This window comes from Leopardus geoffroyi, chromosome A3 (assembly GCF_018350155.1).
Source record: "Leopardus geoffroyi isolate Oge1 chromosome A3, O.geoffroyi_Oge1_pat1.0, whole genome shotgun sequence".
Lineage (NCBI taxonomy): Eukaryota > Metazoa > Chordata > Mammalia > Carnivora > Felidae > Leopardus > Leopardus geoffroyi.
The window spans coordinates 4,369,949-4,384,673 of NC_059336.1; the positions used below are offsets into that span (position 1 = coordinate 4,369,949).

Sequence of the window (14,725 nt, forward strand, 5' to 3'; positions counted from 1 at the left end):
AATTTTCGAAAAGAGAGAGAGAGAGAGAGACACAGAGAGAACCAGAGAGCAGGGAGTGTGGAAAAAGCGAGGCGAGCACGAACCAAAGGACAGAGCAACCGAAAAGGAAAATGTGTCCAAACACACACACAAATACTGAATAAAAATCCACACGACACAGCGATGGTGGTTTCTGGTGGGGGCGGCGGTGGCGGGGGGCGGGGGGCGGGGGTCTGACTAGATGAGCCGCTCGTCGCGCCCCCGGCGCCGGGCGCCACTGCCCGGGCCGAAGGCACCGCTGGCCCCCGAGCGCCCGCGGCCTCTGCGCTTGGCGCGGCCGCCCAAGTAGGAGAAGAAGGCGCAGCCCAGGAACACTCGGAAGCAGCAGGTCGCGCCGAACACGAAGCCGCAGCCGCGGCCCTGCTCCGTGCGCTTCTGCAGCAGGAAGTTGAGCACCCACGAGGGGCTGCGCACCGAGAAGACCAGGAAGACCACGAGCGGCAGGTGGGCGCTCAGCGCGCCGGCCTTCAGCGGCCCGGGCCGCCACACGACGCCCCCCACGCGCGGCGCCGTGTAGTAGGCGTCGTCCTCGTCGCCCGAGTCCGTGTCCCACGCGGCCCAGGCCCTACTCGTGCCCCCGCCGCCGGCGCCCTCGCCGACCCCGCCGGCGCCCTCCGCGGCGCCCTCGTCGTCGGCGGCGGCGGCGGCAGCGGCGGCGGCCTCCGGGCCTCGGGCCTCCTCCCGGGCTTCGGGCGCCGTCTTCTTCTTCTTCTTCTGCATCTTCTCCAGCTTCTTCCTCTCCTTCTCCTTCTTCTTCTCCTCTTTTCTTCGCTGCTCCAGCAGCTTCTTCTCCATCTTCCTGCGCTCCTTTTCGGTCAGAAACTTCTCGGGGGGCGCCTCCCGCGCCGCGCTCTTCGGGGTCCTCTCGGAGTCCCCGCTCTTCCGCGGCGCGAGCGGCTCTCTCGGCTCGGCCAGCGCCGCAGCCGCCGCCGCAGCTTCGGCAGCCACCTCGGCCGCAGCCGCTGCCGTCTTCTTCTCGCTCTCCGCCGCTCGGGCTTTGATCTTCATGGCCATCTTCAGCATGGTGGCTCGGCCCCCTCGGGGTGCCGGGCTCTCGCCTGGCCCGGGCGCCCTGCTTGCCCCCGGCCTCGGCCTGGCCGGACCCCGTGCGCCCCGTGTCGGGGGGGAGTCGGCTGCGATCCCCGCCGCTGCGCTGCCCCCGGGGCCGCGGAGCGCGGCTGGCCCGGGCTTCGGGCTGCTGGGCTGGCTGCCTAAGAGTTAGCGCCAAAAAGGATGAGCAAACGAAAAAAAGGGGTGAGAACAAACCAAAAAGCACCCAACAACAGCGAGAAACCAAAAAGCACCGAGAAATGTCAAACAACTCAAAAAAGAAAAGTGCAGAGGCGCGATGGCACGAGTTTGCTGTTACCCTCAGGCGCTCCTCGGTTTGGCTCTTGGGCACGCCAATGGAGAGGAGAAAAGAGAAAAGAGAGAATTGGGGGGTGCCCGGCAGGCGCGGGGCAGGGCGGCGGCGCCGGGGCGCCCCTGCCCCGTCCCGGCCCCGGCGGCTCTTGCCCCGCGCCGGGCGACTCGCACTTCCGCGGGAGGCCACGGTGCACCCGGACTTACATGTGAGTGAGATGCACTCACACGCAAGGCAGTGCCTGCCTGCCTGCCTGCCGGCCGGCCGCCCGCCGCCGCCCCGCGCCGGGACAGGGGTTCGCTCCAGCCGGCGCCGCAGCCCCGAGCCGGAGAGCCGGCGAGCGGGCGAGCGAGCGAGCGAGCGAGCGGGCGGGCGAGCGCCGCGCCGGGCCAGCCACCTGACGCAGCCCGCTCCGCGGTGCCGACGCGACTGAGTGTCCCCGCCGAAGACCGGCGCTCCTAACCAGCCCGATGACGCCCCAGCCTCTTCAGAGGACGGACCCACAGCGGCGGCCCCTATAAAGCGAAGGGGAAGCCGAAAAATCGGCCCGCCGGGGACGCGCCCAAACGGGCCGCCGCGCACCCAGGGGGTGCGGGCCACCGTGCGGGTGGTGCGGGTGTGGGCGGGGGGCGCGGGGGGCGCGGCGGCGCGGGGCGCGGGGCCGCCCAAGGCGGTGGGCGCCGGACCCCGCCTCCCAGACCTGCCTCCCAATTTTCGGTGAGTGGTGTAGCCCTGGGCGGCGTACAAAGTGTGCGACGGCGGCGCTTACCCCTGTTGCGCGCCTCCTTACCTCCAGTTTCCCGGTTAGCGCGCGCGGGGACCGCCACCCCACCCCTCCCTTCCCCGGCGGCGCGTGCCCGTGGAGCTAGGTGTCGGCAAGACTAATTAATCGCGACGCCTGGAAAGGGTTTCGCTCTTGCGGTGAGAGGCGCTGTGCGAGCGCAAAGCCAGCCCTACCGCCAAGGAGCAGGAGGCGGGCGGCGCGCCGGCGACGAGCGCGCGAGAGCCTGAGCGGCGGTGGCCGGAGGCCGCAGAGTTGGTGCGCGGCGGCGGCGTCCTCCCAGGCCGGAGGGGTGGAGGGCCGAGGGGTGTCCTGGAGGCCCGCGGCCCGGCCCGGGCACTGCGGGGGAGCCCCTGCAACAGACGGAGAAGTAGTTTATTGACCACGAATTTGTTGGAAAACTCTCAAGTGTCCCCACCCCAGGACGTGGTAGGAGCGCACTGGGGTTCAGGGCAGCGACGCTAAAGTTCCTCAGAGCCGTTGCTCACTTTTCCTGGGACCCTGGATGAGTCACTTGCTGCCACACGGGTGTCTGCTTGGGTACAGTTCATTCTTTCATTCATTCATTCATCCATTCAACAGGTGGTCGGGCCATGTGGCCCACCTGGTGCCCAGGTGATAAGGCTAATAAGACTTGGCGACTGCCTTGGATGCGTGGCCGGCCTACCTGCCAGGAAACCCAGACGGGCAAAGTGGTCATGAAACTCTCTCCCTTACTTTTGGCCTTATCTGACTTTCTCAACAGTCAGGAAAGCGTGGGGTGGCTAGGGAAAAAGGAAGGAAGGAAGGAAGCCCACCTGTAAACGGAAACACGCTTACCATACCTAGGGGTACCGGGAGGGGTGGGGGCTGTGGATCCTTCCAGAGGCCTTGAGTACACTGTCTATAACATTCTAAGTTTTCTTTGAAAGCAGAAGGACACTGTTAACCATTCAACTGAACTACTGAAATCCCCCTTTGCCGAAAAGTAAGAAGAGGTGGAGAGAAGGAGAGGTTACCTATTATTTCTCTTGGCCCCGTCAGGTAACACCTCTATCCCTGCTCTACAAGGCCCCCCCCCCCCCCTTTTTTTATGGCTCTGAAAGACAACGGAGGGCAACGCAAAGTCGCTAAAGACCCTGGGCACGAAGAACAGGAAGCAAAAGCCGCTCCGGAGCCTCATAACCTGCAGCTGCTAGGCCTCCGAGGGCCTCCGACCTTCTCCAACCTCCGCGAACTGCTGAGCGCGCCTTCTCACTGCACACGCACGCAGAGGGAGCCACGTCTCCCATGACACTTCCGGCTGCGGCCTGGCCTCCCTTCCACCCCAAAACGCACCTTCTTTTGAAAAGAGCTCCAAAGAGATATGTTGGAGGTTAATACTTTTCCCCTAAACCCAAGTGGATGAAGATGGTAAAGGGACAGACCCAAATGCGCCTAGAGGCCGCTTGGACAGGAAGGCCTCACGGGCAAGGATTCCGCGGCTTTTTGAAGGGGTCACGGCTCACTCACAATCATTCACCGACTAGCCCCGAAACGACTGGTTATCTTCCCCTAGTCAATAAAAACTTCTTGATTGAATTCGACGAACTGATCGTCATTTTGGAAAACTGGCAAAGACGGAGAAGGAGGAGGAACAGGCCAGAAGTTTCTGTTACGCTCCATTTGTTCAAAAGCATCTTCCTTCCTGCTTCTGATGTGGCAAAACACAAATACACTGTATTTAAGAGGAACAGCTAAAGGGTAACCAATACAGACGGCCTCCATACTTATGCCAGTAGCTACACATCACTGGGGTGACTCTACTGCTGAGTCTCCTTATTTGGAAATCCTGGAGCTGGGTTACCGTCTCCCCCCTTCTCGATAAACATCACACCTGAACTCTGAAAGGGGTGAAGCTGTCCCATGTCACACACAGACACATATTCCACGCAAAGGCACAATGGGGGCTATTGTCCCGGAAACGTATCCAACAAGGTCAGGGCTTCGCTCATTTCGACTTCTAACCCAGCAGGCCACCCTCCAGGGGTTTTTGTTTTGTTTCGGCATAGGCTTCACCTATATGGCGTTGTGGCCGCTGGCGGACACACAAGGCATTTACTTTGTAAATAAATGACAGCAGGTGGAATCAAGGGTTTACAGGTAAGCAAATGGCACCGAGCGCCCTGAAACACAAGCTCGTTGTGGTCTGTCCGGCTTTCTGTTTTCACCCAACACAAACGGAAAGACGAGATTTTACTTAATTGGTGTGGTGAGCTGACACCGGCTATAGTTTTCCGTCTCGCATTTGACCTACCCCTGGCCTTAAAAGTTTTAATTTTTAAAAAGGGCTTTCACATTTGGAGGCCACCATGCGTGACCTTTTCATATGAATTAGTAATTTATTCTAATAGGTCGTTGCCATTTTAAGGACCTGGTTTACGCTTGGAAAGTACAAGCCATCCATTAGCATAATTCTTGGAACAGCTCAGACTAGAGTTTTGTTTTGTTTTGTTTTGTTTTGTTTTGTTTTAATGGAGGGGGCCTCTCGTTTGGCTCAGGGAGAGATGGAGGTCGTGGAAACTTCAGGCTCCAGAGAGGAGCAAAGGGCCAGAATGTCCCGGGCATCAAACGTCCAGGGAGGGCACAGGTCCCTGACTCAGGTGACCTGCTTCCTTCCAAAGCCAGCAAATTGGGATGACGCACCCTTAACCTAAAACACGAGGTCTCCTGATGATACAACCGGGTGAGACAGACGCTGTCACAGGCTACCCAGAGCGACGGCCTAGCGACAGGTCCTTCCAACGCCACATTTGACGGCGAGTTCACGTGTCCGAGTTTGAGTTTTGTGGTCTTGTAAGCTTCGTATTTACGGATGGATGTGTTCCTTGGCTCTTTTACATTTTCCTGTCCGAGCAAGAATGCCTTGTCTGCTTTTAGAAGCAACAGACTCACTATAGCTCGGCATCATGAAAATATTGTTACACTTAATGATGTAATTCAGTTTTTGGACAAGGGTGTTCTTGGCCTTTCGTCAGCTGGGGTCATGGAAAGAGCCCAGAGAAAATATAATAATATTTTAATAGCCCAGGAAACAATAAATAGGTTTCCACTGAAACAGAAACCTCAGCTATAAGATTTTAATAGCATTTAATGCCTCCACACGGTGTTTTCGGTCTTCAAGGCACCTTCTGCGCTTAAATATATTTAAGTAGAATCAAATTGTTGCAAATGGATGTGACGTGAAGCCTGTGCCGTACAGATGATGAAAGTGCCTCACAAGACCCAGGGAATCCCTGCTAAAGAGGTTCTATCGCTTATGGCCACAAAGTTCTTAAAATCTAACCTAGCGATGACCCAGGGCATTTTTTTCTTGTCATATTCCCTAGTTAGCGACTTCAATCACAGCGTGCTTCTCAACTTGCGTTCTAGATGACACATGACGTTCAAGTTAGTAAAACTTCATCTCAGAAGATTCGAAGTCAAAGAATTAACTACCTGCCACATGAACTTTCCCTCTTTAGTTTCCGTTGACTAATTCCAAAACAATCTGTTTCAAATGTAAAACACAGCTAATCCAAACGGACTGTGGGGAGCACCCTGGCCAAAGTGTTTGGCCCCAGTTCCTCGAGCCAGTGCGTTAAGACGCCATTCAAGCATCTATGGTAGACCACGGTGCACAACTGTGAAGGCACTTTTTGGACTCTGATGAGTGGGCCCCATTTACGAGGGGAGCTTTCTGGTCTCCACGGATGCCCAGTCCCCAAGGCTGTTAGTGCCTTCCTCCCAACATCCCCAAGAGTCCCAGAGTGGTTGGGAGTAGACTTTTAACAAAGCCACCACCGACCTTAAAAGGCGGAACTGGTCAAAAGGAGACTATATGCTTTACTCTGTTCCTTTTATTTTATTTTTTTAAGTTTATTTATTTATCTTGAGAGAGAGAGAGAGAGAGATATCAAGCATAAGCAAGGGAGAGGCAGACAGTGAGCCACGGAGTACCACGTGGGACTTGATCCCGCGAACTGCCAAGATATGACCTGAGCTGAAATCAGAGGACCCCTCCCGCCCCCCCCCCCCAGTTCCTTTTAAAACTTAAATCTAGGGGGATCCTGGGTGGCTCAGTCGGTTAAGCACCGGACTTCAGCTCAGGTCATGATCTCACTGTTGGTGGGTTCAAGCCCTGCGTCGGGCTCTGTGCTGACAGCTCGGAGCCTGGAGCGTGCTTCGGACTCTGTGTCTCCCTCTTTCTCTGCCCCTCCCCCACTCGTTCTCACTCTTTCTCTCTCAAATAAATAAACATTAAAAAAATTTTTAAACTTATATCTAAATAAAATGATACCCATGGTAGCCTTGACTGAAGATTCTAGAGGGACACGCTTTGGACTTGGGGCACAATGACATCAAACAGAGACCCATGGATCCACTGACTGGAGTTTGTAATTGGGTTAAAAAAAAAAAAAAAAAAAAAGAGCTGTACAAGTGTTAACTGCTTGAGAGCAGGAAAATTAATTCCCCTAAACATAAAATATTTTTAACTCCCCGCGGGGGGAAATTTTTTCTTGAGGGCCAAGGTAATGGCAACGCCTGTGGCTTAGAGCTTTTGCGTTGGCCATGAGGATGGAGACTCATCCAGGATGGGGAGTGATGGAAGGAGGGCCGGCTAACTTCTGTTTTCATTTTCTTTTTTTTTTTTCAACGTTTATTTATTTTTGGGACAGAGAGAGACAGAGCATGAACGGGGGAGGGGCAGAGAGAGAGGGAGACACAGAATCGGAAACAGGCTCCAGGCTCTGAGCCATCAGCCCAGAGCCCGATGCGGGGCTCGAGCTCACGGACCGCGAGATCGTGACCTGGCTGAAGTCGGACGCTTAATCGACTGCGCCACCCAGGCGCCCCTGTTTTCATTTTCGAGGTGCCTTATTTAAGTGACATTTTGATCCAACATCTTACTGAACAAATATCGACGGGAAGAAACAAAAAGCCAGTTGGCCCAATCGATAGAGTGGCATCCTAATAAGACCTCCTCAGATTTTAAAGATTTTAGGTTTTTGCCATCACGTTCAATTCTTCAAATTTAGCCCCCTATAATTAAGAGTTTAGACAGTCAAACGCTCTGGCTTCACCGGGTAGTAAGTTTCCTTTCATTAAATGCTGCTTTGGCTTTACCGATGTACCAATGCAACGACTTCGAGATACAAGTTTTCCATCTCGGGTTTTACTTGAACGACCTACCAACGGAACGTCGGCGACCCCTTTCAAACAGCCTTGCAACTACTGACCAGCCTGTGTTTCAGATGCCCGAGGTTCCGGCCAGGCCTGGGCGCTGGCCTTCCCCGCTGGAACCCCTCCCGAGGCTCACTTCTACCTGCTGTTGGTAAACCCTGAATTAAGCAATTAATGGCACATAATTAGTCACGTGTCTACTTCATCTAGGAACGGGTCTACCTTTCCATCTTCTTGTGTTTGCCCACACACGTTGAGACTGAATTAGAAAAAATGTGTAATTCTACTTCAGGTCCACCTATCTGCCCGGGTTTTTATTTTGAGGGGGCACAAACAGCCTGGCTCCCAGACGGGGAAGGCGGCCTTCTGCTCTGCACCGAGGCTCCAAGCAAGCCCCAGCTCTCCTCCCGGCCGCCCCCCTCCCCTTCCCCCCAATCTCCACTCAGCCACCATTTGGTGAGATGCCCAGGCTGCACCCCACCCCCGCCGACACCCTCCCTCGGGTGCTGGGGTCTGCAGGGGTGCGCCGCGCCCCGCCGGCCTGGCGGGAGCCCGCTCAACAGCAGCACAGCCCTATTGGCACGGTGGCTTCCCCAGGTCTTTGCCGACCACTGCAAGTTAGGAGGAGGAAACCATTTGGCCAAAGCATCGGCCATTTGCCCCCACCCCCGTCTGGGGATCAGATGAAAAGGAGAGGTTTCCACGAGCTCCAGACCTCAGTTCCACCCGCAGCCGCGTCTCGGGGGTCTCTGCACGCCGCCCGGGCTGTGAAAGCTGCTGGGCAGCTTTCTTGAACATTCCTGCCTCTCCGTTGCCTGAGTCCCTACTACCTTCTCGGATTACGGGCCCCTTTTGTGCTAATTACACTGAAAAAATTGAAAGAATGTCGCTGACTTTACAAAGAACACAAAGCAGGATTGCCTTAAAACCTAAATATAGCCGATTTCTTTCAGGAGGCACACAACTCAGCAGCTTTCACGACTTGTACCGCGTGGATTAATTGCAGATGGCCCGTTCATTTATTAAGACCCAGGTGACAGAAGGGCCCAGCGATCGGGAGGACAAACTGCTTTGGGGGTCCATTTACATAAAATGAGAAGATCGGATTATTGATGAACCCCCCCCCACCCCCGCCACACTTCCTTAATTGTAAATTATGACTTGCCAACGATGGCAGGCTAATGGAAGCGACCGCGGAAAGAAAGGAAGTTGGCCACCTGGAGAAAGCAATACCTGCACTATGCAGGTAAAGGCATCGATGAAATGAAAGTCTAACTTCTCCCCCCTCCCCACCCCGGGGGAAGGCGGTGGCTGCAGCACAGCGAGAGGATGCGGGTTCCACTGCCCCTGTTCTCCCCTATGTGGGAAGCGTCTTGTACAAGCCAGCATTGGGAAGGACGAGCTATCCCTGCAAAGCCAAGGGAGCTATGGGTTAGACCGCCCCCCCCCACCCCTGCCGCTCTGAAATCCCCTAAGGGTTAATAGGTGAACAGTAGCAGCTTGGAATGATTTATTTTTCTAAGGAACATTAAATACTGAATTGCTCAGGCTGAAATAATGCCACAGCTGTGCCCCGCAGGGCTGGATTTTGGACACCGGCTCGAGTGACAGGTGTACTTAATGAATGCCCAGCTTGGCTGAAGTGGTGCCCCACTCAGATTTTCCCCACCGATTAATTGGTAGGGGACTCTGGAGCCAGCCAGGAAAGTGCCTTTCGCCACAGACACAGAAGACCATGTGTGCTCAGCCATCAACAAAAACGCCAGCCTCGGGGTGGCGGGCGGGGGGCGGGGGGGGGGGTGGCGCACGGAAAATGGAGGCATTGCTCCCTGAACATAAAACAAGAAAATCCGGACCCTGGAAGGTGGGGGAAAGACAAGGTGGGAGCCGAGAGAACTGATCAGGACCAAACCCTTCCAGGTTTTCAAGCAAACAAGTCTGTCCTATAACCGCCTCTTGGAGGGTTTTAGCAACCGAAGCGAGCCCGGGATTCTAGGAGACGTGTCACCAAAATTGGTATTATTAGAGGAAGTGGCACCAAGCTAGAAACACAGAGTCTAATCTGCAACATACTAATTATACCTATTTTTACCCCAGGGTTGCAGTGACCTAACGCCAAGAAATGAAATCTCTAGAAAACTAGCCCTTCACGTGTACGAGACGCAAACACCTTGGGGGTGGGGGCCGCGGGGCATCGGCTCCACGGAGTCCGTGGGTCCCCTCTGGGGCGAGAAGTCAGCGGTCACCTGCGAAGGCAGTGGATTTTCATGGGAACTTGGCAGCAGTGGAGGAAGCCAAGTAAGGCTCTAGACCAAACCTTGGGCGTTCTGGGCTGATGTCAGCATGCTGGTTAGAGGGCCACTCTGGAATGTCAGTCTGGCCTGGGCACAGTTGACTACTCCCACAGGGCGTCCCGGTCTACAGAGGGAAGGAAGGCGGCCAGGCTTTTTGTCGAGCCGACATGGATCCTGCACGAGGCTTTCCTTGGTCCGTCCCCCGTGTGCACGGGGCCCCTGTCTCTTGGCCAGATGGGGCTGATGGTAGGGGACCAGCTCCGGACGCCGCCACTTTGGAGACTGGTTCTAGTAACGCTGCTTCTAAGATGGTGGAAGGTGTCGAGCGGCTGAAAGCAGTGTCGGGCTTTTTTGCTTCCTACCCTTCACAGGTGATCTCTGCCTCGTGAGCACCGGGGTTCCCTTCATAATTGGCTCCCCAGAGCTGGATGCCACGGAGCAGAGCCGTGAAAGAACCTTTCCAAGGAAGCTGATATAAAACTTAGGTGGGACCCAAAGACCTCTAATCCGCAAGTTAAATGGACACTTCGTTTACTCACAGCCACTAAAAGCATCCCCAAGTCTAGGAAAACCTAACTGACCCCCAATTCCTACTCTGATGTTATTAACCCAGTGCCTCAGGGGGGCGCCCCAGAGCAGGGTAACTGAAAATCATTCTCAGCCTTAAAAGAGAGTCTCTTAGATGGTTTGCTATTAATTAGGTCAGCAAGCCCTCTAAACACATCATTTCAATGAGCTGGCTGAATGCAAAATGGGGGAAAACCAAATTGTTGACTGACTGACGTGATCCCCGAGGACACTTAACGTTGGAATCTTAGATATCAAATACCTGTGTATTCCCTTTACCTTACACGTTCTTAAATGTGTTAAATAAACGTGTTTTCCTCGACCTGGCGTAACGTCACCACGTTATCTGCGAGATTTACTGACGGTACAGAAAGCAGAGAGGGGACTCGGTAAAAAGAAAGAGGAAAAAGGACCAAAGGAGGGAAGCCTGCCGCAAAAAATCCCGTCTCTAAAATGGATGCCAAAGGCAGGAGATTTGGGGAGACAAAACACGCGTCGCTTCTAAAACGTGTAAAGCCAAACAGCACGTCTTGCAAATGAAAAATTTTTTAAAAGCTATAGCGGCACGCAAACCCCAGGGAAACAAACGAGAAAAATCACTCTCATTTATCGTAATTGAACCCTTGCTTAACCTTCCTTCCAATACCTGGTAATTCTGTGAAATCACCCAGCTGTCACTCTCTTCCTTTCAGAAACGTGACATTGATTTGTCCGGCAAACACCCATTATTAGAATTCTGAGGTCTGCCTAATGGGGCTACTAATAAATCTAAGTCATCAATTTTTGACCTTTTTCTCCTGAAATTCGCGGTATGTGGTAAACTGCTGAAAACACGTTTTCAAGGTTCTGTAACTCTGACATAAAAATAAAGGATCAAGGCTGGGTGGTTCTGGGGGTTTGAGCACATCTGGGCTCTGTCCTGCGCGCACCCCGGAGGGAAAGGAAGAAAGACGGGTTAGAGACAGTATCTGGGGGTAATAGCAATGCTCCGCTCTGGGCTGAGCTGTCTGCAAATAGAAATGAAATCCACAAGGCTGCAGCACACAAGGGAGGTGTGACAAGGCAGCCGGTACCCTTCCCCTGCCTCTCCTCATCCCCTTCCTCCTCCACCTGCCTGGCTGTTTACCGCATTGAAAGATCCGGGGGAAAAAAAAAAAAAAACAACGTAGCCTGGAGAGTCTAAATTTGCTATCCACAGGAGAAAGAAAGAAAAGGAGAGAAGATTGATGATCTTGTTCTAGTTTGGGGGACCGTGAGATAAAAGGAGGGGGGGGGGTGTCAGCTTTTTTGAGAAACTGAATCATGGACATTTTTTTCTTTTTCCATAAAAGCTACATTTCTCATCCTTATTATTATTATTATTTTTTTTTTTCCTGGTGGGACTGAGCTGGTTGTAACCTAAGGCAAAACAAGGACAGGCGTGACTTCAGCTTCCTCTAAATTCTAAGATGGCTGCAGGCACCAGACAAATCTTGACCTCGGTGATGATGTTGCCGAGAGCCAAGTCATAAAGATGTCTCTTGCACCAGCCTGCCTCCCCGAGCCGGGCTGTAAGGACCGGCTTGCCACTGCACCCCCAGCGTCCCTCTGCAGACTTCAGATGGCCACGGCAGAGAAAGCAGGACCCTCCAACGACACCTTGTTCATGCCCTGTCTTCCTCGTACCTCAGAGCGCAACCTCGCTTCTACGGTCTCTTCCCTCTGGTTCCAAAAAATAAGTTGACCTACGGCATTTGGGCTGTGTTGGGGTGATGTCAGGGTAGGTGGTTGGATGAGCTGTTCCCCTGAAATATTCAGGCAAACTGGCTGTCTGTAGACGAAACAACCAGATGCCTTTTCACAATTCCATTTTTGACCAAATCCATTGGACGCTTCAGTGTGAAGAAGACAAAAACTCAAGTCAAGAAGGTCACCAGAAGAGACATTTGGGGGCAATAAGGAGTCATAGGATGGTGGAAGGCGTTCCATTTTCCTAGCAATGAAAATCCGAGTTTTCAGATTGTGGTGAGTTGACTCAGAATTTGCCAGAACAAAGCCATAGCAGAAAGAATGGATGTTTTTAAGGCTTACATTGTTCCTGTTTATTTGGTGTTGCTGTGGCCAGAAAGTGGCTCGAGCCCTCCTTTTTAGCACTGTATAAAATGCAAATGGTCTAAATTAAGAAGCCATCTAATCCCAACCAATATTAATTCTGATGTGAAAAACGAGACCAATTCTCCAGATAGGAATATGACCACCATGGCTTGACATGAACCGATCACTTCACTGTGTTTCTCAAAAGAATGGGATGTTTTCCTTTTCCAAAGGGCCCATTTCTTTCAAAGAGGGGATGAAATCCTCACTCTGTCCCTCTTCTGACGTTGGAAAGGCACAGTCTCCTACAGTGGGCTAGCCTGGACCGCCCCCCCCACCCCCCGCCAGCTTCTGTATCTTATCTGTTTTCTTTTTCTCCTCCAAGCTATAAAATAAAATATCAAACCACCCCAAGGTTTCTAAGTCAAGATGCTGTCCTGGAATGTTTCTCCTTGCAGACGAAACTGCCGGCTCCTGATATTATTTTCCAAGCAAAAGAGGGAGGGGAATGGGTTTAAGCATATTTTTCTAACGTTCTCCCCTCAACTGGCCCATTGAAATCAGCAGGATCATGGCGCCTCCACGATCCACCTCTGCAGCGGGCAGAACCGCCGCGTGTCTAGCTAGAGCAAGGATTTGCATCTCGGCTTGGGGAGACTGTGCTTGTTCTAGGGGAAGGAGGCATCTCAGCCCAGCCTGCAGTATCGCCTCACCATTTCCAGACCGCTGGCCCCTCCTCTAAGATTCTGCACATGTTGCATTTCGCTTGTTAATCCTCTTGTTAAGTGCAAGAAATAAAGTGGGGTTACTTGTAAATGTCCATAATTCATCCACCACAAAGCCCTAAGTCCGCGCTGTTTCATTATCTGCTGCCCGTTAATAATCATCAACATCGGAAGTGTCTCCAGCAGCATGCCGGTTTTTAGCGAGGGGGATAGGAGCCCAGAAAAATCGCAAATTGTTTGGGGGACGTCACTGCAGAGGGTGCCTCCTGGGAGGGAAATAATGCCCATCGGTGTTTAATTCAAGGCCGAGGGGCGCTTTCGGCAGCGACATCACTTTGAGCAGAGACATTGTGTAATTCAGTGACACAAAAGCAGCCTAGATGAGCAGGTTCAAATCATCTCTCCTGTTCTGTGTGATTCTGTGCTGGAGGCTCAGGAAGCTGTCTGCTCTGTACGTTGCAGGGCACGAAAGAACCCTAAAAGGGAGGAGGGAGGTGAAAGGTGGCAGGAAATCATGCACCTTCCGGGTCTGTTTTCTCTTTCCTCTGCTCCCTTCATCCCTGGGGACCCCGCAGCTAACCTGGATGTGTTTTGCTCTTCTCTAGCCTACGTCCTCATTCACAGGAGCCGAGGCCGTATGCAGCTGAGAGAGTCTCCTTTTCACTTTTGTTTCTCTCCAAACGCTGCCAGACTGGAGTCCCAGGGCCACCTTCAGGGGGTGCAGCAACCCACTTGGGGGGGGGGGCTCCCTATGGGCTCAATGCCTAAGGTCAGGGTGGGGATTACAGACAAGCCCAGGAGGGTGGGAGGGGGGGGAAATGGGGCTCCTTCCCTGATTCTTGCCTGAGCCAAATGAAGGCCAACACCTGCTTTGCTAACTCTCTGCTCACTCCAAAACACGGCCTCTCTGCCCATCAGAGAGCATCGGTCCCCGGCCCTCCCTGCGGCGCCAAGGCCCCTGCTCGTCCATCCGAGTCACGCGCCTGACTTTAAAGAAAAACATCATTTTCAACAATGGGGTGTGTGACCGCTCAAAATCCCTCCCCGGCTTTCAAAGCCGGAGGAGAAGACAGGCTCCTCGGGGTGAAAGTCACAGCTCACCCGCATGGAAGGGAAGGCAGAGGCCACCCCCCAGCAGCTTGCTGAGCTCTGTCCTGTGGGCCCTTCCTATTCACACTTCACAGCAAGGCGTGACCGGGGGGCTGGGGAGGGGCCCGGGGGCCAAGGGCAGGGGGGCGCTCCCCCTCCCGGAGCATCCATCACTGGGTGACAGGCTCCGCAGCCGGCAGCTCTTCCAGAGGCCCCTTCCCTTCCCCCCGCCCCCAGCCTCCTCTGTAAAAACCAAAAACCATCTTGTTCTTTCATCATAATTAAAGTGCTGTCAGGGAAAATGGCATGGCTGATTTTTGCCGCAGTTGAAATGACCCCCTCATTTCTCTTCTCTCATTTGCTAAAGTGGTCCTTTCTCCGCCAGAAATCAGACCCTTCGGGGATGGAAATTTTAGCTGGAAGCAGAGAGTTCGAAGCAGAATCCTAACCCTGGGGGGGTGGGGGGGGGGAGAGAATCGATGTTTGGAGCGGCCTCTCTCTGCGGCAAGGTGCTGGCGAAGCCATCTTAACGGGCAGGACTGGCGGCCGCGGCTACCTCTGGGCTCCCATCCACGCGGGCTCCCTAATTACCAGTCATTGTCAGGGTGCACAA

The 14,725-nt window shown here is 53.8% G+C and overlaps 2 protein-coding genes and 1 long non-coding RNA gene across 6 annotated transcripts in view; 1 reads left to right on the plus strand and 2 right to left on the minus strand.

The window, feature by feature from the left end:
• Positions 1 to 14,725, minus strand: part of LOC123579932 (guanine nucleotide-binding protein G(s) subunit alpha) — a 55,042-nt gene that overhangs the window by 19,695 nt on the left and 20,622 nt on the right. The gene's annotated exons all lie outside the window — the stretch shown is intronic.
• Positions 1 to 14,725, minus strand: part of LOC123579933 (neuroendocrine secretory protein 55) — a 53,810-nt gene that overhangs the window by 4,841 nt on the left and 34,244 nt on the right. The gene's annotated exons all lie outside the window — the stretch shown is intronic.
• Positions 2,101 to 10,552, plus strand: LOC123579935. The gene is made up of 2 exons (XR_006703020.1): positions 2,101 to 4,304; positions 8,318 to 10,552. It is a non-coding gene; the product is annotated as an uncharacterized LOC123579935 (long non-coding RNA).